The 23,180-nt window shown below is 41.8% G+C and overlaps 1 protein-coding gene across 2 annotated transcripts in view; it reads left to right on the plus strand.

Moving 5' to 3' along the window:
* PTGFR (prostaglandin F receptor) overlaps positions 1-23,180 on the plus strand; it is a 37,734-nt gene that overhangs the window by 8,950 nt on the left and 5,604 nt on the right. The window lies entirely within an intron of this gene.

The raw sequence follows: 23,180 nt of genomic DNA on the forward strand, positions 1-23,180 counted from the left end.
GGATTAAGCCATGTTCTTGCAGAGGAATGGACTTGATGGTCTAGGCCCTGGCCCTAGAGTGACTTCTATGTGGCTATTCATAAAGTTAAGCATATTTGTAAGTCTTTGCAGGATTGGGGATTTACTGCCTTTAACTATTTTGATTCTACTGAGGATATAAAAGTTAAATTTCCTGAACTGTCAGCACTTATGCATTTTTGTTTTATTTTAAAAATTATTCAGTTCAGAGAAGATAAACACATCATTATAAGGTATATACAGTACTATTGCATTTTATTAGAGCGTAGTGGAGCATACATAGGTAGTGAAAATAAAATATCGTCAAGAACATGTTGTTATAAACTGGAGACATCTGCAACATGAGACTGGAGCATATCCAGAATTCAGCAGTAAGTATTATTTCTCATGGTAGTACTGAGCTGAAGGGGCATTTTAGGGATGATTCCAAAGACTATTCAGTCGGGCAAAGAAAATCGTCTGGGATAAATGAGAATATGAATTCAAAAGACACTTTCAGCATTGAACTGAATAATATAATAGAGTGAACGTTCTTTTAGCCTTATTCAAGCATAAACAGATAAACTAATTTCGAACTGAATATATAGTTACTTTTTTCTGGTCAAAACAGGCATAATTTTAGTTAACTTCAGCAGGAGTTGAGGGCACTCAGCCCTTGGTAGGATTGGGTTCTTAATTCTATGTTTTCCATCCAAGCTCAAATTTTGGCTTCAGTTATGTGCATGCGTATGTGTTGGGCTAGTCTGGGCTGTTCTGCTACCCACCGGTTCTTTGAATGGAATTGAATAGCTATGATGGAGCAAATATCATTTTATTAGTCCATTGGTGGAGTTTTGCTTTCATAAATCAGAACACAAGCATCATGCATATATGTATATACAGTAGATAATAAAATCCATTTATCTAGACTCCATCCCTTCTAAATTTGTGTTGCCTGGTGCACATCACTTTCTCAGTTCCTTGTCCTGTATTTGAAAGCCAAATAGTCAAATATTTTTGACCTTCTCCTAAACACTTTTGACAAATGGGGTTTGTAAATAGATCAGACAGATTTTTGCCATCTACAAATTCCCCTTTGACAGCCCCAAAAGATTTTGGATAAATGATTTGTTTTAGATTATATAATATAATATGCACCTGAATGAATAAGATAAGGCATCAAATCAGACATATTATTTACCAAAATATTAAATTAATATTTGTATCACGCTTATCCACCAGTATAGGGGATTCTTACTGATATTTCAAGTAAAAATACCTTTTAAATAAGCAAGTGTCTAAAATATAGTCCTAGCTTTCCAAATGGGCTTTCCATCCATTTATCATTAATTATTATTTGCTGTTCATTCCTTGAGTAGCCAAAAGTATGCTACACTTCATATTAAAGAAAAGGTAATGGTAGTCTTTCTCATTGAAGTCAATGGACTGGGGTTCTACTCTCTATCTTGAAGAACTACTACACTAGAGAGCTTGATGTGAGTGGGAGTTGTGCTGACATGAGTTAGGTTGAGGTGTGACAAACTCTGGGAAGGCAAAATGATGGAGGTAAAGGTGGTGGGGGATAAGGATTACAAATAGAAGGGCATGAGTTACCTCCGTAGAACTGCACATCTTGTTTTTAGTTTCTAATCGAGTTTGTTATTGTTAACTGCTATGTGCACACTGCTATGTGTAACTTTCTCCTCTGATTCAGTAATATCTGTAATACTGAATGGCACCTACTTTCTAAATGAAGATACTCAGTTTTCATTATAAAATCAATGTTCCCAAATATTGCACATCTATCCATTGATTTATACCCACTGTTAAATATTTAAATGCAATATAACTTTTTTTCTCTTTGTAGTTAATACTTTTACATATATGATTTAAATACTAAGTCTTTCTTCTGTGCCAAAGTATTCTGTTTAGATGGCAAGCTCTTTGGGCAGGGACTGTCTGTTTCCGTGTGTAAGTACAACATCTGGGACAATAGATCTCAATCTTTGTTGGAGCCTCTAGGGGCTCGTGAAGTACAAATATGTGCATAATAATAAAAATACCCCTGACTCTTACCTAACATACATTGAGACAGTGACTTTCTTATGCTTCCCATCCAGAAATGAGCAGGTCACTGATGAGCAGGGCTGTGAGGATGTGCTTTCTGCCCTCCTGTGGGAGCCTTGCTGCAAGGGAGCAGGAGAGAGTGCAGACGCAGTATAGAGCACAGTTTCCATGGTCTCCCTTAGAGTAATGCAGCTCTTGGGGGATCTGCCAGTTTGGGGGAACTGAACACCCTGCTTATTCCATTCCTCTTTCATCATGATGGGAGAATTCATAGGAAACTCCAGAAGAGAAAACTCACATATTTTACTGTTCCCTGTATGGGCATGACCCACGTGTGGGATGAATGGTCCCAATGACTCTATGCTTGTTGTGGATTGCCTGATAATCTGAAAGACTGTTTCATGATAATATTTTCCAAAAATGTTAACAAACAACTTCGGTGCTGAACCAGATTGTGTCAAGTCATGTTTTGTGTTGCCAAAGGGCAATTCCTGCTCATCCTTATTCATCAAAGAAAATGGGGAATTTTTTTAAGAGTAGGGTCAGCATGATTTGGCCCCAAGAGGTTGGATTCCCAAAGAAAGCAGAAGGGGTTGCAGCATTTTGTGGCATGCATGTCAATGACAATATATGCTGTTACACAGAGCTGCTCTTTTGACAGTGACATGCTGCCTAGCCTATTTCTTAAACTGCTTGTTTTTGGAGCTACATTCATCTGAAGAGATTCTGACTTTATCACATAAATTCTCTGTGGCTGAAGAGGTAATTGCATTTCTCAATATTTTGCTATTTGGAGTAGTAAAATGTACTTCCTGTAATTCCACATGGGATGGGTCTGAGAGTAAAATTTTGTACAGGATCACATTCCAGCTATGGAGAAACATCTTTTCCATTTATTTTAATTGCAGTTCTCTGAACTTACTCTAACTCTTCATTGTCTTTTTATTATCTTTATTGAAATGCAAGAGTGGTACAATAGTTACAATAGGGAGCTGGGTTTCAGTCCGGTGTCCCAATTCCAGTTAGCTCCTTTCCCCTCTTCCCCTCCACAGTTTAGCTAGTTTAAAGGGACCCTAAGCTGCCTGGAACTGGCCACCTTGGGAATAACACATGTAGGGAAAGTTCCTTGGGTAGAGTACAGCTGGCAAAATGGCTCTTCTGCATGCCCTTGTGCCTCTTGTTATGAGGTGAGAAGGGAAGGGCATGTTAGTGAAGGAGGCTGTATGGTTGGAGTACAATTTGCTGCCTCTGTTCTGGGCTGCTGCATGTAGAATTCCATCACTGGGGCCAGATTCTCAACTGATGTAAATCGGCAAAGGTTCTTGGAGGTCAGTGGTGCTCACTGATTATCATCAGCTGAGGATCCGGCCCTTAATTATTACTAGTATAGAGGAAAGCATTCTTACCGCCTTTGTTTTACAAGCACTTCTATACATATCACTTTAGTACGTGTGTGAACATACGTGTTTTAATACACTGGTATTACCCTGCAAGTTTATATCCAATGTATTTCTCATGCTAACCCTGAAGTCTGTCTCTGCATTACTGCTTTCTATATCACACTTTTGTGTCTTGGCTGATTAAATCTCCATATTACCTTACTCTGATGTGTATGAAATCTCATCATATTTATATCTACTCATTGCTTTCTTTCTGCAGTTTATCTCAAAAAAAAAAAAAAATGCTGAATCTCCTTTTATTTCCTGACAAAATAAAATAGCTTTAAAGTACAGTAGATTCTCTCTTATGGTCTCTGGCAGTTGATTTTTTTGGTAGCTGAATCATACATTTGAGAGGACAAGTATTTCCGAATGGAAAATTTCATAAAGAAGGGATATCAGTGTTTATTTCATGAGCTTCAGGCTAACTTTCTGGAGGATGCTGCATCCCAATGAAAAAGAATTAACTTTTTATTTGAATAAGGATAAATTAGTCTTTGAATTAGTACAAATATGTTTCTGAAGATCGCTGGTGGTTATGTTAAATCTCTTCACTCATCTGGCCAAGCAGCTGTTTAAAAGTTGTAACTACATAAAAAAACAGTGCCATAAATGGCGCCCTTAGTATTTCTGTTCAGCAAATTCGAGAGTTTAAAATAGAACTGGTTGAAACTATTCCACTTTTTTTTATCCTTACTTTTGTTAGTTTGAGATGTTTGAAAACTAGTAGGTTGATATACATGGTTCTTTTTTCTGCTGCAAAGGGAAAGAAAAAGACGAAATGTCTCGATAGGAAAAAGATGATAAATTTAGTGCCAGACCTTGCTAACACTACAACCTGGCTCTGCAGCAGGCTGACCCATCTGAGGAAAATGCTGACCTGGTGCACAAGCTTAAAAAGAAATAGCCATTACTCTCGCAAATCCAGCACATGGTCCCAATTCAAACCCATTTCAAGAGCTTACTTCTTTCACCTCATCTAAAAGAAGTGAACTAATTTTATAGGGGAAAGAAAAGAGAGGTTTCTGCCTGGAAAAGGTCTGCAGGATCTGGCTCTTTATCTTTACTCATAGAATCAATATTATAAAGATTACTATCCTCTAGAGATTATTTCTTCTTCAGACCTGCTATTTAGCCCAAGTAGGAGGATCTGAGACTGAAAACAGTCTTTTCTGAGTCCTTATGGAAAAATAAATCTTCTGTTGTGCGTTGATCAGGCTTGCAAGCTTCATTGGGAGAAACAGCCTCATTCTTCCTGATCTGGTGGGCTCTGGATGGTCAGACAGCTTTTGAGTATGTCCTTCAACATAGGGAGAATTCAGTTATCATTCCTGTTTGATTTCCTCTGAATGAACTGCTAATGTACTAAATGGTTTTATTACTGGAACATTGCTATGAACCTTTTTATGAGCCCGTGTTTTTAGGTGTTTATAAATTCAGGAAATTGGCTGTTTTGGCTGAAATTTCAGCTGCTTATTGTCAGTACAAAGGAATTGTTGTATAGAAAGAATTTTTGTTTTGGGTTTGTTTGGAGGAATCTCTGGTAAATTTATATCAAGTTTGCTTGTTTCAATTTACAGACTAACATCAGGAAATTCAAAGCTCTGATTTCTGCAGCAGCCACAATTAAACCATGGTACTACATATACTTTCACACAAACCTCATATAGTACCATACTTAAATAATTATTGTTGCTGTGGGAATCAGAGCTTTGAATTTCCTGATGCTTGCACACAAGTATAAAACGAATTTACAATGCTTTATTTAGAGAGCGGTAGCTACGTGAACCATTGGGCAGATCCTAAGTTCATGTAAATCTGCATAGCTCCATTGATTTTACTGGAGTTACACTAGTTTATGCCACGTTCGGGACTGATACAGCCTTTAATTTAATGATTTCCCACCCTACCCTCAGAAATATAGTTTCTTTGAATAAAATAAAATATATCTGTGGTGGAACCATAACTATACCATATCTTTCTCAGTCATAGCAACACATTACATAGAATTGACTATAAATAGCTGTATATTTTTTGCACTGTATAGAATTAAATCATGAGTTTATGCTCTATTATATATATATACCTAGGGTAATGCTGGATTTTCACAAATGTTGTCTGTCTTCATAAGTGATCTGTTTTTTCTCAAGTTTGGTAAAATTCCAGTTGGCCTCAGCCTTTCAGAGCAATAATTTGCTGTATGGGACTAATCTGGATTGCAGAGATTAGACTAGCTATGGTATACAGAGGAGGAGAAATATTTTCAACTTATTTATGTGAGTTTATGTAGAGTTCATGTCAGTTTTCAAACGAGGTATCTTTGAATGCTTTCTAAAAGTAGTCATGGTATAGTTTACTCACAGACTATTTAGAAATTGTTCTTCTCCAGATTTGGCAGTACAACACTCAGGAGATTGGGAGGAGAAGAAAGCCAGATGAAGACTGTCATCACAGTAGTAAAAAGGGTCTAGTAGAAGAGTAGAATAGTAGAGAATCTCTTCTCTTGCAGCAGCCACGAGCTCTGGAAGGGGAGAGGAGCTTTTGGTTTTATCAGATACAGTACTTACCAGACTGAGACTAATATTTAAGACAGAGCCCTAAAATAGTGACATCACCCTCACTTACCAGCAGCTGACATGGGAATGGGTTTTGCCAGAGCATTACTTCTGGGTCTCACCCTCATTGTTCATATTTACTAGAACTAGTTGAAAAAACTTCAGTGGAACAGTTTTCATTTGGAAAATGCAGTTCCATCAAAATGGAAATGCTTTGCAAAATAACGATGATTTTAACAAAATTTTATTTTGGGAAAGGCAGGGTAGGAGAAAGAAAAGAATTCTTTCCTATGTTAAAACAGCCCATTTTTGCCATTTTTGGAACAAAATGTGTTGATTTTTTTTCCCTTTCAAAATGATGTTTTGGTTTGATTTTTAAATTTGGTGGTATTATAAAATAAAAATTAACTGAAATTGAAGTGTTTTTCATTTTTGTCAAAACAAAATGTTTCAAAACATTTTTTTTCAGAAATTCTTTCCTGGAGAGTTTGGGTTTTATTCTGAATCAGAATGAAAGCAAACTACAAAATCTTGAAATCCTCCACAAAAGAGTATTTCTGTTCTCCATCCAGATTTAATCTCTATCTCTGACTTGCATGCGTGCAGTTAGTAAACTTTTCAAGACCTGCTCATTTCATTAAAGACTTTTAATTTGCTACTTGATCCAAAATAGGAAGCATTCCAATTTGGGCTCAGTTACTGTAGAATTGATTATGTTCTTTGGCTAAGATAGTTGTGTACTCAGGTCTTTTTTGCTTGAAAAATCATATACTGAATAATCAATTTTGGATAGCTGCCTAGACTGAGATTGGATCTTTGTCCTGTGGGTTGATAAATTCTTTAAATGGTAAATATGTGACCTAAACCTTCTTTGCCAAAATAAGTAAACATGGAACATTTCCAGCAATTCTTCCATATTGGCCAGTTTTAATCTGATAAATTCATGCCTTATACCATTTCTGTAATATCGATACTCCAAGCTGTCCAAAGTATCATTATGGATATTTAATTTTGGTATTAATGTGAAATCCTGATTCTCCCTCTCCCCCACAGGTGATTATAGATTAGTTATTTCCTTCTTTAAACAGCCATTAAAGCTATGTCAAACAGTACTGCAGGATCAGCTCATATTTGAAAGAGATCGTCATTTAAATCCTCTTCTTGGCTTCTCACTTTGCTCTAGCTAACTTCTCTTATCTACCTCTGTGTTTCTGCTTGCTGAATATCATAGTGATAGGAGACCAAGTGCTAGCTATGAAACTTACTTATTGCAGATTCTTCTCCAGCTTTTAACACTCTTTTAAACTACTTTAATAATGACATCATATATTTACATAACAGTATTCACTCACCGTTGAAGTGCAGCTTATCTTGGGAAGTGAATACTTATCTTGTAAGCTCTCTGGGGCAGAGACTGTCTTTGCTCTCTGGCTATGTCTACACAGCCTGAGGAAGTGAGCCTCCCAGCATTGGTCAACAGACTCAGGCTAACAGGGCTCCCATTTGTGCTCTAAAAATAGCTGTGCAGATCGTACTTTGAAGTTTTGATTTGGGCTGGAGCTCAAGCTCTGAAGCCTGGGGAAGGGGGAGAAAAATAAATCATCCTTAAATGAAGATTAGATCTTTTTTCCTCTTCTCTCTTTAATAATAAAAGATAAAACAGTTTCATGACCATCCTTATTAGGATTTATAGTGTGATTAATTTGTTTGTCAACAGTTAAAAAATAAAACTTATTTAGTTGTAATTTATTTCTTCCAACTAAGTAAATGTAATAGCGATTCACTCTCCCTGCTTTTTCAGTGCACAGCCTTTAACAAACACTTCTGTAAAGCTATTTGTATAAAAGTGAGCCAGTTTTTTTATAGAGCTTTGAGAATATTTTACAACACTAAAAAAAGTCACATTCACTTTTGCTTAGGCCCAGATCTGTAGATGTTCTAAATCGCCATCGATCCACTGGCTTAAATGAATATACATGAGGATTTGGCCCCTAGTGTTTAAAATATATCTTTGTTTTCTCAACCCTACAAGACACATGTACTGTAAACAAATAACTATGAATAAATGTCCATTTCTGTCTTTCTAATGACCACCGCTATGGGTTACAACCAGAGATCAAACCCATGATTGCCAGAGCTAAAAGCAGTAGCCTGCCTTTTGAGCTAAGGGAATAATTCTTCTAGCAGGCAGCCAACACATTAACTCTGTGGACTAGTCATTAGATGGGGATGTACAACACAGTGAACAGTGGGTTTCACTGGTTCACAAATCAGTTGACTGCTTGAAGTCCTTGTGAGACCTGTGCATCAAGGGCTTGCAAGATTGGGCCCCACATCAATGCATATAGTGTTTTTGCACTCTAGAGGACAGGGAGGGGAAAAGGCCTTCATTATGTAATTATGATCTTTTTTCTCCCTCTTTGTATGCTCCTTCTGAGCATAGGTCTGATTTTTGTGGCATCCTTTAAGTCAGTAGGAGCAAGGAACACTTACGGAATTCAGCCCTATATTGAATTCTTACCTAATATAGACACAAATAATGGACTTGAAACCTCAGGACCATATGATATTTATAAAAAATACTACACATAACAACCTCATTCTTCATACCTTACAAACAGCCTTACAAGGGCAGTTTCTTTAGCTGGCATCTTTTTAGGCACTATGTGCCTTTGCATTGTATGTGGAGCCATCTACTATTTTCAGCTCCAAAATTTCTTAGCTTTCCACTCAAATAACCCAAGAACATTGAGACTGTAACTGATTCTGGGCTTGTCTACACAAACATATAGTTTGTGGCAAGGCATGGTGTAAATCTACCCTGCACTAGTTTGCCGTGCACTAAGGCTACATCTACACTTGTAACTAGGAGTGTGAGTCCCAGCTTGCAAGAACCTACTCTTGCTAGTTCTCATTGAGTAGTGTAGCCATGGAAGCACAGGCAGCAGCAAGTGGTGGCACAGGCTAGCTGCCTCGAGTACATACCCACAGGGTCAAGGTGGGTTTGTACTCAAGTGGCTAGCCACTACCCTGTGCTTACTAGCCATTAGTGTGCTAGCTAGCCATTTCCGGGGTGTATGAGGGGATAACATGCAGAAGACATATTTGTGCCCCATTATGGAATGCTCCAGGAGTGGCCCATCATTGGTTTTCAAAAGAGCCAAGATTGGGGTGGACAGCTTCCTTCTTGTGGTCTCTTGCTGGGCATAGTTTGGTACCCATGTATAGGTCCTAGACCAGGGATTGGCAACCTTTGGCATGCGGCCTGTCAGGGAAATCCGCTGGTGGGCCAGGATGGTTTGTTTACTTGCAGCGTCCGCAGGTGCGTCGGCAGGTTCAGCCGATTGCAGCTCCCACTGGCTGTTTCAGGCCATCGGGGGCTGTGGGAAGCAGTGTGGGCCAAGGGTTGTGCTGGCCAACTCAACAACTGCACCAAGAACTGCTTACACCTCTAGGTCAGAAGTAGCTGGATTGTCAACAAATTACCATGGAGCCTTATTTTAATCAAAATTATGGTGATGTAAAGCTGGAATAATTCCTTTGGCATTACAACAGTATAACATTTGTGTGAGATCAGAATCTGTCCTGTCCCATGAACTTTACAGGATGATCAGTGACACCACCTCTAATTCTCTGATCTGAGTTGAGAAACTGTACAAATGTGATACTTGAACAGTGGTATGTGCATACAGCAGTATTCTCTGTCCTAAGACTTTTGAATGTGTCAGCTGACTCACTAATAATAAAAGTGACCTTTTATTATTTGATTGGAAATCTATTAATAAAGCTGTAGGCTTTTCCTCTGGCATTTCTCACCACACTGCTGTATCTGAGCACCTCACAAACATTAATGATTTTAGCTTCACAATACTCCTGTGAGTTATGTTGAACTCTGTTTTACAGATGGGGAAAACTGAGGCTCAGAGATTAAATGAATTATCCAAAGTGACACAGGAAGGCCATGGCAGGGCCAGGAATGGAACCCAGATCTCCAGCCAAGTTGCGTTAACCATAAGACCTCCGTAGTTTGGGTATCCTCAGCCAAACCTGGACACCAGAATCTTTTCTGAACTTTGGATATTTGATTTTCCTAATTGGTAGCACTAGCTATCTAGGACTTTGCACTTCCCTTCACCATATATTTTCCCAGGATAGCGTCCTTCACACCTACATAGTGCATGACTGCTCTCTCAAGGTAACTGTGTGCAGTGAGTCGGAGAGACTTTTGATACAACCTTTTTTTGTTCGAGCTACAAATCCAGTATACTTCCCCGTCATTGATGTGGCCCCATCAGTGCAAACGCCTAGGCAACGAGACCAATCTATTTCCTTTTCTTGAAAATATGCATTAGTCAGATTGAAGATATCTTCTCCACTTATATGTTCTTCCAGTGGTCGGCAAAACAACAAGCCTTCTTCAACCATACCTTCATTCACATAATGTATAAGCAGTAGCAAAATAGCTAGATTAGCTACATCAGTTGATTCATCCAACTGTATAGCATAATATGAACTATTTTTCACTCTATGTAGTTTCTACATTATTTGACAAAGGTATCATGTTAGTCCTTTTTGCAGCCTTTTCTCCGAGCATGCAATGAACTACGTCTTTTATACATGGACCAATCGAGCTCTCTGCTATGGTATGGGCTCCTGATGCTTTTGCTACTCGGTAGTTCACACGGTATGACGCTTCAAGTGCATTTTCATTATCAGAACTTGCTTTGGATATAAAACTGGTAATGTCACTTTTCCTCTCAGCTAATTTTCTTGAAAAAAATCAACAGGAGTTGTGCAGGATGCCTAGTTTCTAAATGGCGCTGAAGTAGAGAAGGTTTGAGGCTGCAGTTTTCTAGAACATCACCACAAATTACATACAGTGGTTTTGGACGTTCTTGATGACCAATGCATGTAAAGCCATATTTTATATAATCGTCATATTTTCCTTTCTTTGTAATTGACTCTCCAGGGCCATCATGATCATTAGACTTAGATTTTCCATAGTGTGGACTTGAGGAAACACTAGCTGATTCTTGCATCTTTACACTTTCCTTTTTCAGCCACTTATCCATTGAACTGGTCTACAAAAGTTCTAATAAAAATAACACAGTTCTAATAAAAATGCTAACCACCAACAAACTAGAAAATGAGAAGATTCACTCACGTCTCATTGAAACAAAACAGCACTCCAGAGAGAATGACTTGGTATCGAATGACTGAGGCACCTTAATGCTGCTACACTGGCCACAACATGGTTCCGGCTGGTATGGCACGCAAACACCTTTTCTTCCGCCACCAGGGCTGTCCGTAGGGGGGTGCCCCATGAGGGACAAATTAGCCTTGACCACCCCCCATGTATAGCCCGGCCTCTGCTCACGCCACCCTTCATGCCGCCCAACTTCCCCTGTCTGCCAAGAACAGGGGTCCGAGCTGCCACCTGCGCGCCTGGGGTCCCAGCTGCTGCCCTGCCCACAATGGGGCTCAGACTGCTGGCCCCGTGCTGGGGTTTGGGCTGCCGGCTCCGCACTCTGTGGGGCTCGGGCTGCTGGACCCTGTTGACCGGGGCTCAGGCTGCCCGCTCAGCACTCCACTGAGCTCGGGCTGCCGGTCCCCGCTGACCGCCAGGGCTTGGGCTGCCTGGCCCCAACTGTCCAGCCCCATGCTGCCGACCCCCCGCTGATTGCTGGGGCTCGTGCTGCCGGCACCAACTGCCACAGGCTTGGGCTCGATTGCCTGCTCAGCGCCCCATGGGGCTCGGGCTGTCTGCCCTGCAGCCGGGTCCTATCTGCCACCATTAGGAAATTTTTCTGGTGAACCCCCTGTAATGTGCGAACCCCCAGGGGTTCACGAACCCCAGTTTGGGAAGCACTGCTCTAGTACAAGTGTTATATGGTTAACTTTATGGCATTATTCCTGATTTACATCCATGGAAAAGAAAGGAGAATCAGGCCATTTATTTTTCACTTGTTAAGATTTGTTCTTGCAGCCCTTACTCCTGTGAGTAATCTTTACTCATACAAATAGTTCTACTGACTTCACTTTCACTTTTTAAAAACAAACAAACAATAAAACAGGTGCAACATTTTCTTTTCTTCTGTTAGCTTTCTTATCCACAGCTCTATAGAAAAGCCGCACACTTGGCTTTAATTTAACTACAAGGGCCACATCCACAGTTAGTGTAAAAAAGCACATCCCATCTACAGATGAGGATATGGCCCATAGTTTTTAAAATAGAGAGGAAGAGATCATTAGGGAAAAACAGAAACTTTAGACCAAATATTGTTGTAAATAGTGCAGTGTAAAACTAAGTGTGTGTATTTGAGTGGCAGCAGAAGTACATGCACCATGTGATGTTATTCTGGGAACTCCTTGCTTTTTAATTGACTAATATAAAATAAGAAATCAAATAAAAATGTAATTATTGCATGGACTCTGTTTTGGCTCAACAGTAACTTACATTCTCCATTTACAAGCTGTGACACTTTTATAGCAGTGCTATAGGTAAGTTGGTGTCAGCACTTCTTTGATAACTCCTAGGTTTCAGGGAATATAAAATTGTAGATAAAAGATGTATACGACTTCTTTAAAATTCCATTGTTGATAAAATGCTACAAAATTGAATCTTCTAGTCAGCTTGTACTGACTGTTGCAGCTTTATGTACAGTACATGGCCTCTTATAAATGTCAGTTGTTGAGACTTCTGGAAGAGCAAATTTTTTAAATAACTTTTTGCAGGAATAAAATGCAGACTGATTATTTTTCCACAAGTTTTTGGGGAGATATGCATCACTACATTGTCACCGCCGTGTGTGATTTAATGATAATATGTAATTCGGCCACAACTGTCTTAGCTATATTAAAGCTTGTCAGACCATGCATTTCTACAGATAGGATCTTATACCGGTCTGTGGTGAAACTTATGGGAGGGGGAAGAGAATTCTGCAAACTCTGTAAGGTATATGAAGACTCCCCTCAAGGGGATTGAGGGGCACATATAAAACCCGTGGAGCTTAACAATCTATTGGGGGGGAAAGGTTGCTCCAACCCATAAGATTCTTATATTTCCATATAGAAAGTGGGATCCTAAGCCAGTGCTGGTGCTAGCCCAGTGGGGGCCCTAAGCAGGAATATTTTTGTGTGCCCCCCCCAACATATGCTAATAATTAATAGGGAGGCTTCCTTGACCTGCTTGGGCCCTAAGCAATTGCTTAGTCTGCTTATGCCTAGTGCCAGCTCTGCTTTCTAGACCCATCCTCTTGGTGGCCTGCTTTTATGCAGTTTCTTGCAGCACAGGAGGGAGCAGTGGGGGAGAGATGGGTTTGGAGTGTTTAGGCTTAATGTACAAAAGCCAGTAACACAGTATGTCCTGTTTCGTAACTAGCTGTGAAATGTACTTTTTGTTTTGACTTGTTGGTTTGTAGGTCTCTAAATAGGAACAGGAAAGCGACTAGCTGCTGTGCCATTTAGCCTATTAGTTGCCATCGAGATCCAACTGGAAGTGAAACACAAGTTATGTGATATTTATATTTGGAGCGTGATGTGGAATCTTGGCACCTTCTAATTTTAGTTGCATTGGGGGAGGCCTCTATGGGGGTACTAACCTTCTGCAGAGATCTGAAGGATGTCAAGTTGAAATGAGGGGGGATTTATAGCTGTTAAAGGAAATGTTTTAAACTTTTTTCACCAAGCATGTTGGGTGTTGAAAAATGAGGCTGCGTTTTGTGAAACCTAACATAGGAAGAAGAGGTGGAGCTGCTACTCACTGTAGATTATCCCCTTGCTCTGCAGTATTAAGTTCCTTAGTTCCACATATTCTTAGTTTCATGGGCAGGAATTCTCAGGTTGTTCATCTGTGCCAACCTCTTCCAACAGAACCTGGGCTCTCCCTTCTCACCTTTGTTTTCTGAGGTTAGGGATCGGGGATGAGTATGCAAGTGGCCTCCCCCAGTTATCTGGCTCTTCCTGCACCTTTTCTCTGAGGATCTAACAAAGGGGCCCCCTGCCTCTCACCATAACGGAGGCTGTTCTGGGGCAGGAAGCAACAACATGACGGAGACACACTTCTCCCAGGCTTGCTGCTCTGGCTGTTTAAATACTATGGGGCTGAAATACTTACGGTAATGCCACCTATGATAGGATTTGTGGATGGTTTGCTTCAGTTAGCCCAGTGCAAGATGGCTGCCTCATAGTGCTTAAGAGGCTGGAATAGCAGGTATAGAAGGAGTGTTTTCCTGGGCCCACTTAACTCAGACTGTGGATGGGCTAGCCAACAGAAGGGCCTTACTTGGATTTGGAAGGTGGCATTGGCTTTTGCTGCTGACTTCCTGATAAAAGAAGATGGGAGAAAACAACTTGCTTCTCAAAGAGCAGTGGAAGTTAGTAGGCAATTGTGCCTCTTCAGAGATAACCATAGTTAAGTATGGGAATAGCCTGCACAATTGGAAGTGGTCTAATGGAGAAAGAGGCTGGGAAGATTTCCCCTCCCCCCCATCCTCAAGCTTCAATCAGGGTACGTGGCCGAGGATCTTGGACTTGTCAAAAAAGAAAGAAAAGGTCTCCATTGGGTTTGGTTGCTGGTTGGAGGAGGTGAGACAACCAAGTCTGAAGCAGTGAATTATTGGAATATTACATTTATCTTTAGGGAATCTGTTTCTGCTTATGATAACCCCACAAATCATCATGAACTCTTCATGTAATAAATGTACATGATGCTTACTGATTAGCAAATCAAGTTCTCTTCCTAATACTGAAATGATAAAGTTCTAGTGGGTTTGGAAATGCATTTGCGCATGTCTAGTGCAAATACTACTAAGGAGGGGAAGTGATTATTTAACATGATCAAGGAGTAATGGGCATAGCTGTGGTATTTAACATGTTATGTCTGTCAACTGTATAGTACACATTATTTGCAAATACAAATTTCCACTATATAGTAATGAGATAAAGTAAGAGGCACTATGGTAATACAAATAAAAAATAAATATTTTGAGAGAGAAAAGAAAAATTTAGGCTAAGTATCAAAAATCCTTTCCTTTTGGTGAGATCTATGAAATTGAAATAATCTTCCAAGGAAAGTAATGGGAGCTCTGTTACCGGGCACATTTAAAACGAGACTTAGGGTGACCAGATGTCCCGATTTTTATAGGGACAGTCCTGATATTTGAGGCTTTTTTTTATATGGGCTCCTATTACCCCCCACTCCCGTCCCAATTTTTCACACTTGCTATCTGGTCACCCTAACTAGACTGGACAAAGCACCAAAAGCATATCTAATTTATCATGCACTTATCATAATAGTGTCTAGGCACCCAGTTCAGTTAATAAAATGAATCCTAAATTATTATGTCTGAACAGACTATTAACTCTTATCCTCCCATACAGGGGAGGGTATCTTATAGAACATTATATGTAGGTGTTTAGAGGTCAGAACAGAGTCTTTTTCTTCTTCTTCCCCAAACAGATTGTAGAATAATTTGGTATTGGTAAGAGAATAGACTTAATTACCTGCTAGGCATTTTCCATCACTGGTTTCTGTGAACCTGATTTCCAGAATCTTTGGTAGTCTTGCATTTGGCAGTAGCAATTTGCATGGTTAGATTCTGATCTGACTGGTTTTATGTCAGTGTTACTCCAATGATTTCAATGGAGTTATTCCTCTCTTATACTACTTTTAAGTGGGATCAGAGTCCAAACATATGACTAAGGGTATGTCTACACTATGAAATTAGGTCGAATTTATAGAAGCCAGTTTATAGATATCGGTTTTATACAGTCGATTGTGTGTCCCCACATAAAATGTTCTAAGTGCATTAAGTCGGCGGACCGCGTCCACAGTACCGAGGCTAGTGTCGACTTCCGGAGCGTTGCACTGTGGGTAGCTATCCTGCAGTCTCCGCCGCCCATTGGAATTCTGGGTTGAGATCCCAATGCCTGATGATGCAAAAACAGTGTCGCGGAGGGTTCTGGGTACATGTCAAGCCCCTCCCCCGCCGTCAGAGCAACGGCAGACAATCGATTAGCGTCTTTTTACCTGGGTTACCTGTGCAGACAACATACCACGGCAAGCATGGAGCCTGCTCAGCTCAGTTCACAGTCACCATATGTCATCTGGGTGCTGGCAGACGTGGTACTGCATTGCTACACACAGCAGCTAATTGCCTTTTGGCAGTAGACGGTGCAGTATGACTGGTAGCCTTCATCGGCGATCTGGGTGCTGGCAGACATGGGGCTGCATTGCTACAAAGCAGCAGCTCCTTGCCTTTTGGCAGTGGATGGTGTATTACGATTAGTATCCGTCATCGTCGTACTCCTCAGTGAGTTCAATCAGAGGCACCCGGGAAAGTTCTTCAGCAGATTCCTCTAAGAAATACTGCACCAAACTTTCCACTCTGGGCATCTGATTCTTGATGATGATGGCTATCAATCGTAGTACATCATTTTCTGCCAAGCACCCAGAAGATGCCGATGGCTATCAGTCATGCTGCACCGTCTGCTGCCAGCTTAAGATGTAAAAAATAGATGGACCAGATTTGTTCTGTATTCATTTGCTTCCCCCTCCCTCCGTGAAATCAATGGCCTCCTAAACCCAGGATTTTGAGTTCAATCTTTGGGGGGGCCATTCTGTGTGACAGTTGTTTGTGTTTCTCCCTGATGCACAGCCACCTTTGTTGATTTTAATTCCCTGTACCTGTACGCCATGTTGTCAGTCGCCCCTCCCTCCCTCAGTCAGTTTCGCGCCTTTTTTTCAGACCAGACGCCATAGCACTGGGATCATGGAGCCCACTCAGATCACCATGGCAATTATGAGCACTGTGAACACCAGGCGCATTGTCCTGGAGTATATGCAGAGCCAGGACATGCCAAAACAAAACCAGGACCAGTTTTTGCAATTGCAGCGCGGCGATGAGAGTGATGAGGAAATTGACATGGACATAGACCGCTGACAAAGTACGGGCCCCAGCAATGTGCAAATCATGGTGTTACTGGGGCAGGTTCATGGAGTGGAATGCCGATTCTGGGCCCGGGAAACAAGCACAGACTGGTGGGACTGCATCATGTTGCAGGTGTGGGACGATTCCCAGTGGCTGCGGAACTTACGCATGCGTAAGGGCACGTTCATAGAACTTTGTGACTTGCTTTTCCCTGCCCTGAAGCGCCAGAATACCAGGATGAGAGCAGCCCTCACAGTTGAGAAGCCCTGTGGAAGCTTGCAACACCAGACAGCTACTGATCAGTTGAGAATCAATTTGGAGTGGGCAAATGTACTGTGGGGGCTGCTGTGATCCAAGTTGCCAGGGCAATCAAAGACCTGGTGATATCAAGGGTAGTGACTCTGGGAAATGTGCAGGCCATAGTGGGTGGCTTTGCTGCAATGGGATTCCCAAACTGTGGTGGGGTGATAGACGGAACCCATATCCCTATTTTTGCACCGGAGCACCAAGCCACCGAGTACATAAACCGCAAGGGGTACTTTTCAATGCTGCTGCAAGCCCTGATGGATCACAAGGGACGTTTCACCAACATCAACGTGGGATGGCCGGGAAAGGTACATGATGCTCGCATCTTCGGGCACTCTGGTCTGTTTCGAAAGCTGGAGGAAGGGACTTTCTTCCCGGACCAGAAAATAACCATTGGGGGTGTTGAAATGCTTATTGTGATCCTTGGGGACCCAGCCTACCCCTTAATATCATGGCTCATGAAGCCGTACACAGGCAGCCTGGACAGTAGTCAGGACCTGTTCAACTACAGGCTGAGCAAGTGCCGAATGGTGGTGGAATGTGCATTTGGACGTTTAAAAGTGCGCTGGCGCAGCTTACTGACTCGCTCAGACCTCAGCGAAAAGAATATCCCCATTGTTATTGCTGCTTGCTGTGCGCTCCACAATATCTGTGAGAGTAAGGGGGAGACATTTATGGCGGGGTCGGAGGTTGAGGCAAATCGCCTGGCTGCTGATTACACCCAGCCAGACACCAGGGCGATTAGAAGAGTACAGCAGGGCGCGGTGCGCATCAGAGAAGCTTTGAAAACCAGTTTTGTGACTGGCCAGGCTACGGTGTGAAACTTCTGTTTGTTTCTCCTTGATGAACCCTCCACCCCGCCCTTCTCCCGGTTCACTCTACTTCCCTGTAAACCAACCACCCTCCCCTCCCCCCTTCAAGCACCACTTGCAGAGGCAATAAAGTCATTGTTACTTCTCATTCATGCATTCTTTATTAATTCCTCACACAACTAGGGGGATAATTGCCAAGGTAGCTTGGGATGGGTGGGGGAGGAGGGAAGGAAAAGGACACACTGCAGTTTAAAACTTTAAAAATTTAACACTTATTGAAGGCCAGCCTTCCGATGCTCGGGCAATCATCTGTGGTTGGAGTGACTGGGTGGCCGGAGGCCCCCCCACCGTGTTCTTCGGCGTCTGGGTGAGGAGGCAATGGGACTTGGGGAGGAGGGCTGTTGGTTACACAGGGGCTGTAGCGGCGGTCTCTGCTCCTGCTGCTTTTCCTGCAGCTCAACCATACGCTGGAGCATATCAGTTTGATGCTCCAGCAGCCAAAGCATCGACTCTTGCCTTCTGTCTGCAAGCTGACGCCACCTATCATCTTCAGCCCGCCACTTTCTCTGTTCAGCCCGCGATTTATCCCGCCACCTCTCCTCTCGTTCATATTGTGCTTTTTTGCACTCTGACATTGACTGCCTGCACGCATTCTGCTGTGCTCTTTCAACGTGGGAGGACATCTAGAGCTCCATGAACATATCATCCCGAGTCCGCCGTTTTCTCCTTCTAATCTTCGCTCGCCTCTGCGAAGGAGAAACATTTGTAGCTGGTGAAGAAGAAGGGAGAGGTGGTTAAAAAAGACACATTTTAGAGAACAATGGGTACACTTTTTCATGTTAAATTTTGCTGTTCACATTACACAGCACATGTGCTTTCGTTACAAGGTCGCATTTTTCCTCTTATATTGAGGGCCTGCCGGTTTGGTGTGAGAGATCACTCACGCAGTGCCAGACAACAGAATTCGGCTTGCAGGCAGCCATGGTAAGCCACAGTCTTTTAGCTTTTTTAACCTTCATAACATGGAATGGTTTCAAACAGCAGCGCCCTCATTTCCCATACCAAGGACCTGTTGGGTTGGCCATTTAAAATGGGTTTGCAATGTAAAAGGAGGGGCTGAGGTTTCCGGGTTAACATGCAGCACAAACCTAACTACCCCCCGCCCACACACACACCCAATTCTCTGGGATGATCACTTCACCCCTCCCCCGTACCGCGTGGCTAACAGCGGGGAACATTTCTGTTCAGCCGAGCAGGAACGGGCACCTCTGAATGTCCCCTTAATAAAATCACCCCATTTCAACCAGGTGACTGTGAATGATATCACTCTTCTGAGGATAACAAAGAGAGATAAGGAATGGATGTTGTCTGCATGCCAGCAAACACCGGGACCATACGTTGCCATGCTTTGTTATGCAATGATTCCAGACTACGTGCTACTGGCCTGGCATGGTAAAGTGTCCTACCATGGCAGATGAGATAAGGCAGCCCTCCCCAGAAACCTTTTGCAAAGGCTTTGGGAGTACATGAAGGAGAGCTTTCTGGATATGTCCCTGGAGGATTTCCGCTCCATCCCCATACACGTTAACAGACTTTTCCAGTAGCTGTACTGGCCGCGATTGCCAGGGCAAATTAATCATTAAACACGCTTGCTTTTAAACCATGTGTAATATTTACAAAGGTACACTCACCAGAGGTCCCTTGTGTGCCCTCAGGGTCTGGGAGCACGCCTTGGGTGAGTTTGGGGGTTACTGGTTCCAGGTCCAGGGTGATAAACATATCCTGGCTGTTGGGGAAACTGGTTTCTCCGCTTCCTTGCTGAGAGCTCTCTTCATTGTCTTCATCATCATCTTCCTCGTATCCCGAACCCGCTTCCCTGTTGCGTGTTTCTCCATTGACGGAGTCAAAGCACACGGTTGGGATAGTGGTGGCTGCACCCCCTAGCATGGCATGCAGCTCCGCGTAGAAGCGGCATGTTTGTAGCTCTGCCCCGGACCTTCCATTTGCCTCTCTGGCTTTGTGGTAGGCTTGCCTTAGCTCCTTAATTTTCATGCGGCACTGCTGTGCGTCCCTGTTATGGCCTCTATCCTTCATGGGCTTTGAGACCTTTTCTAATATTTTGCTATTTTGTTTACTGCTACGGAGTTCAGCTAGCACTGATTTGTCTCCCCATATGGCGAGCAGATCCCGTACCTCCCGTTCTGTCCATGCTGGAGCTCTTTTGCGATCCTCGGACTCCATCATGGTTACCTGTGCTGATGAGCTCTGCGTGGTCACCTGTGCTCTCCACACTGGGCAAACAGGAAATGAAATTCAAAAGTTTGCCGGGCTTTTCCTGTCTACCTGGTCAGTGCATCTGAGTTGAGAGTGCTGTCCAGAGCGGTCACAATGAAGCACTGTGGGATAGCTCCCGGAGGCCAATAACGTCGAATTCCATCCACACTACCCCAAATCCGACCCTCAAAGGCCGATTTTAGCACTAATCCCCTCAGAGGTGGAGTAAAGAAACCGGTTTAAAGGGCCCTTTAAGTCGAAAAAAAGGGCTTCGTCGTGTGGACATGTCCAGGCTTAATTCGATTTAGCACTGCTAAAGTCAACCTAAACTCGTAGTGTAGACCAATCAGAAAATGTTATTTTCTCTTTCATTCACTGAACATAAGCTGGAACGCTATGTAGAAAGTATTTTAAATAACATGGTTGTGAAGCAAAGTTTTATAGTTATGAAAATTTTTAGATATCTCTTTATCTCGACATGTTCTATGTAAGGATTCCAAAGCTTTCAGGACTTTGTGGAGTATATACATAACAATTTTTATTTGAGAGTTTGCATATGTCCATTTTTTGCACAGACCAAACTTGTAGATTAACTGTCCTAGCAGTTACACCTTACCAAATAATGTAAACCATAAAAATTATGAATCCAATTCAGATATCTTTTTCTGATCTTAAAATGATACAAAGGAATAAATCCACTATTAAAGTAAATATTATTTCCCTATTTCAGCACTATAAATAATGGAAAATTGATCCTCCTTAAAAGTGATTAACACTAGAATGGAAAAGAATCATAGAAGTTTTATAGAGTAATATTCTAAAATTCATTATGTGCTTGGAAGAAAAAAATAATACACAGCTTTAATAAAAATCAAAATAGAGAAATTCTGTTTCTTGGAAAGCTATGCAATCCCTTTCCCCAAAATGTACAGAATTCCAATTTGGATTGCTTAAAATTGCAGAATCCAAATTTGAACAATAACAGATGGATTTTTAGAAAGTATATGTAAATAAGAGACCTCTAAGTATGTTTGAAAACTATAAATCTGTATTTAAAAATCATATAGTGAATAAAATAGACACACTTATATGATTTCTGCTTTTTCAATTATTTATACCATTGTTTTAGCTCTAATTCTGCTACTTTTTCTTGTGCTTCCTTTTGCTGTAGACTACTTTTATGGAATGCGTAAGTGGTGTGTGTGTCAAGTATCAGAGGGGTAGCTGTGTTAGGCTGAATCTGTAAAAAGCAACAGAGGGTCCTGTGGCACCTTTAAGACTAACAGAAGTATTGGGAGCCTAAGCTTTTCGTGGTGTGTGTGTGTGTGTGTGTGTGTGTGTGTGTGTGTGTGTGTGTGTGTGTGTGTGTGTGTGTGTGTGTGGTTTGCAGAATTATGCTTCTAATAAATAAAATGAAAAGCTTTCATGAGAATAGATCCCAGGCAGAAGCCATAAGAGTCCTCCAAGTTTCAATGGACTGTTGATGTCAGAGAGGAATGTGCCCAATGACTGTAGAGTGGAAAGCAGGTTCAGAGAAGCTGTCTTAAAGCTGTTTATACTGGCATGGCACTCAGACATTCCTCACCAATTCCCAGCCATCTTCCTGCCAAGCTTACCAGCTTTTTTTCAGACAGTCTCTATGGGTCCTCCAGGTCTCTCTTTCACATGCTCATACAGAAACATTCATACAAATAGATGCAGTCACAGTTCAAGTTCTTCTCTGTTGCACCCTTCAACTTGTAGTCAGATGCAGTGCTCTACCTCTTTGCAGCAAACCAGGTTCAGGAGTCGGGAATACAATAGGTTATTTTAAAAAGGTCAAATAAACAATTTGGCTTCTTCAACAGTAGTTTTCTTTCCTCACTCACTCTTCTTTTTTTCCTTTTCTTTTTTTATATTCCCTGTTTGTACAAATGCCAGACTAGCACTTGAACAGACTGACCTATCCTTACAACACCTAATAGATCAATGTAGTCGCAGTGTCAGTTATAAAGTATCTTGTTTCCTAATTACTTTTCTAACTCACTTTATGGGCTTTGGAACTGGTACCCAATAGTGCTGCATCCTTTTTGAGTCTGATAGAATTTGGACCTTGTACTCCTACTAAAAATGTCTGATGCTTTTAATGTTATTAATCTAAAGAGACAATTTAACATTCCCCAGCAGACTCACTCAGCCAGAGGAACCCAGGTTGCAAGTCCCTGGTGGCAGAGAGCCTACATGGAGAGACAGATGTCTCAGTGGCACAAGACTCTGTCAGCCTTTGCTTATTGAGTGGTGTGTCAAAGCTACCCACAGCAGCCCAGAAAGTGGGTGAGGCCAGCCATGAAGAGGGCCTGGTCATGGTGCCTTTCAGATGCATTGAATCTGTGTCTCTCCCAGGCTTCCCCTGTCAGAAATGTTCCTGTTGAATGGCATCTGGAAATGAAAGCTGCCTTCCTGTGAGGGAACTACAAGGGCAGGCAGTAGCAGTAACGCTGGAATACAGGTGTAATTTACTCCCAGTGCTTCTGAGAATGAATGAAATCCTCTGAGTGTTGGTTAGCAAGAGGGGATGGATTATTGGCCTAAGCATCAGGTTTGCAATATATATATAGGCTCTTAGGATCCGCTGGTTTGAATCTTGGCAGAGGCAGCTCAACCCTTTGTCTTTGAGTTAGTTTAGTTGCATTCCATTGCAGTTTAATGTTTAGAAAACAAAGGTCTTGTGCTCTCTAGACAGATTTATATTTTCAAAATGTGAGAGGCTAGGTCTATGTGTAAAAATTTCCCAAGTGAAAATGGCCAATATCCGTATAA

The sequence above is a fragment of the Chrysemys picta genome, chromosome 8, assembly GCF_011386835.1.
Source record: "Chrysemys picta bellii isolate R12L10 chromosome 8, ASM1138683v2, whole genome shotgun sequence".
Taxonomy (NCBI): Eukaryota; Metazoa; Chordata; order Testudines; family Emydidae; genus Chrysemys; species Chrysemys picta.